This window comes from Octopus bimaculoides, chromosome 23, assembly GCF_001194135.2.
Source record: "Octopus bimaculoides isolate UCB-OBI-ISO-001 chromosome 23, ASM119413v2, whole genome shotgun sequence".
Lineage (NCBI taxonomy): Eukaryota > Metazoa > Mollusca > Cephalopoda > Octopoda > Octopodidae > Octopus > Octopus bimaculoides.
In genome coordinates, this window is record NC_069003.1 from 32,715,686 (window position 1) to 32,718,615 (window position 2,930).

At 34.6% G+C, this 2,930-nt stretch overlaps 1 long non-coding RNA gene across 1 annotated transcript in view; it reads left to right on the top strand.

Annotated features, from left to right (window-relative positions):
- LOC106879845 (uncharacterized) overlaps positions 1–2,202 on the top strand; it is an 11,133-nt gene extending 8,931 nt beyond the window's left edge. Inside the window, exon 3 of the long non-coding RNA XR_001410676.2 lies at positions 1,710–2,202. This is a non-coding gene — a long non-coding RNA (uncharacterized LOC106879845). The remainder of the gene's footprint in view (positions 1–1,709) is intronic.
- The last annotated feature ends 728 nt before the right edge of the window (positions 2,203–2,930 follow it).

The window sequence follows — 2,930 nt, forward strand, 5'->3', positions numbered from 1 at the left end:
TATATATATATACACACACACAAGTGAGTGGAGAAACAAAAGAAAAAGGCACTCAACACATTTAGTAGGAGTTACATGTAGTATTTAAAACAAATTTGATTTCGTTCCATGCTACTTCAAGTTTCACTGGCCTCCAATGAGAGCCCAACTCCTTCAGGCTTCTGGAATGCCAAATGTAGAGATCCAGGAAGTCCAGTAACCATCTTGGACTGCAAAACTTGAAGTAGCATGGAACTGAATCAAACAGTTTTAAATAATACATACATATATATATATATATATGTGTGTGTGTATATGTATATATATATCATCATCATCATCATCATCGTTTAACATCCGCTTTCCATGCTAGCATGGGTTGGACGATTTGACTGAGGACTGGTGAAACCAGATGGCTACACCAGGCTTCAATCTGATTTGGCAGAGTTTCTACAGCTGGATGCCCTTCCTAACGCCATATATATATATATATATAACAAGATTTTGGTAAGCCTGAAGCTATAGTAGAAGACACTTACCCAAAGTGCCACACACTGGAACGAAACCAAGAACCATGTGGGAAGCAAATTGCTAACCACACGGCCATGGTTTTAATTTTAATTTTTTTATTTAAAAAAACAAAATTCTTTGTGAGTCTTCTGACTCTATTCAGTTATTCAGTCTTGTGAATAACTTTAGTTTAAAACAACACCCAGTTCTGTTAAGTTGGTACGATAGGTCAGTATTATAATGCTTCAGCTTTCATTAATGATGTAATTAGTCAGATCTATTATTATCTTTGAAAATAACCTTGACCTCCACCGAAATTATTTTACAGTTCAAGTCACAGTACTGACAGTTGTGACAAATCAGAGCACAGAAAGGACTCTTGACACAGTTTAACTGAGCCAGCAGTTGTCCTTTTTGTTTTTTTGTTTTGATTACCCTTTATGGCTTGTATAACATTTGTTTTTTTTCTTTTCTTTTTATTCTTTTACTCAATTGCTATCTGTATAGCATTATTAAGATTCAGATAGTGTTAGATAACTAATTTAACCGTGCTGTATATGTAATCACCTTTGCCCAGCCAGTGGGCCAATGAGGAAGAATCTTTTATATTAATGGTTTTCATTCTGTTTGAGTTTGTGGAACACTGGAGATCAAATTATCGTCATCGTCGTCATCGTCATCATTATTTGATGTCCATTCTCCATCATGGCATGGGTTGGAATGGCTTGACAGAAACTGGCAAGACCAGGGGCTGCATCAGGTTCCATTGTCTGTTTTGGCTTGGTTTCTACAGCTGTAGAAGTGTTTCTAATACAAACCACTTTACAGAGTGTACTGGGTACTTTCTATGTGGTACCATTGCCAGTGCCTTTTATGTGGCACCTTCACCAATGTTTTTTTACATAGCACCAGTACTTTTTACGTGGTGCAAGTACACCAAAGCTTTTTACAAGGAACCTTGGTTTTAGGATCTCAATTCTGTTGTGGTGGACAGTAATAAAAAAAAAACTTATGGATCTTCTTCACACTCTGGTAGTGATGCACACAGTGTGGTCCAAGTGGACTACCATTGATCCATTCCAAACTTTTGGTGGTCCATGATAAAGTTCTAAAGACCAAGGAAGTAATTTCTTATTTTTCACATAAGATAAAGTTAAAAGAATAATAATTTTCATAGAATATAGATGTATCTGATGTCTTTTATCTTTTTCTTGTTTCAGTCATTGGACTGTGGCCATGCTGGGGTACTGCCTTCAAGGTTTTAGTCAAACAAATTGACTTCGGTACTTTTGTACTTATTTTACTGGTCACAACAACTGAGCTTACCAATCATTCTTGACTTTACCTATTTTTCTGATACTTCTAAAATGAATCAATGATTTTTGCCTCACACACACAAACTTAAATCAAAATTGACTATATTACACTGATCATGAAAGAGTCAATTGGCAACCATATCTGTGACAGCAACCTATTATAATAGCCTTTCCAGCACTTAGTGAATGAAACATAACCAATAACCATATTTGAAAGCATCTTTAGATGATTGAAATATGAAGAGAGAACTGATCAATATTACCAACATTATTAATCTGCCTTGCAAAGATAAATAGATATACTAGCTTATCCTTTAAGACTCAGTCCAACACTCAATAGCTAACTAACTGAAGGTTTTTTCGCATGTTATTCAATAAATGTTTGTAAAATACCAACCCTTATATTCTGTGTTTTGATTTGTCTTCATAGAATTTAGTTAATTTCTTCTGCATTTCCAAACAAAGCAATCAAAGTTGGATACATTATTGTTGTGTTTATGATCAAGCTGATTTATTAACTTTTAGATTTCTGCAGGCAATCATATAAACAACAGACAAACTGTATAAAAATTGGTTTTTCAGTCGCATAAATTTATGTCTTGATAATCCAATTTTAGTAGCATTGTAATCTTTCAGTATTTTTAGGCACAATTAATACTCCATTTCAAGCGTCCTTCATCATGTAACCTTCAAAACTATGTTTACTCATAGTATTTCATTATATCTGTTATTTGTTGCTCTTTCACTTTTCACTTTTCATTTTATATTTATGAGAAAATGCAATTGAAATTTGTTGGAAAACAGATATGCACGGATGTGGCTTTGTGCTAAGAAGTTTGCTTCCCAACCACATGGTTCCAGGCTCAGTCCTACTTGTGTGACATTTTGAGTATCTTCTGCAATAGACCTGGGCTGACCAAAGCTTTGTGAGAGAATTTAGTTCAGAGAAACTGAAAAAAATTCATCATCTGTGTGTGTGTGCGCGCACACGCTTCCATCACCCCCATTGTTCTATATACATACATGTGTATATATATATATATATATATATGTATGTATGTATGTATGTATCATTATCATTATCATCCTTTAATGTCTGTTTTCCATGCTGGCATGGGTTGGATG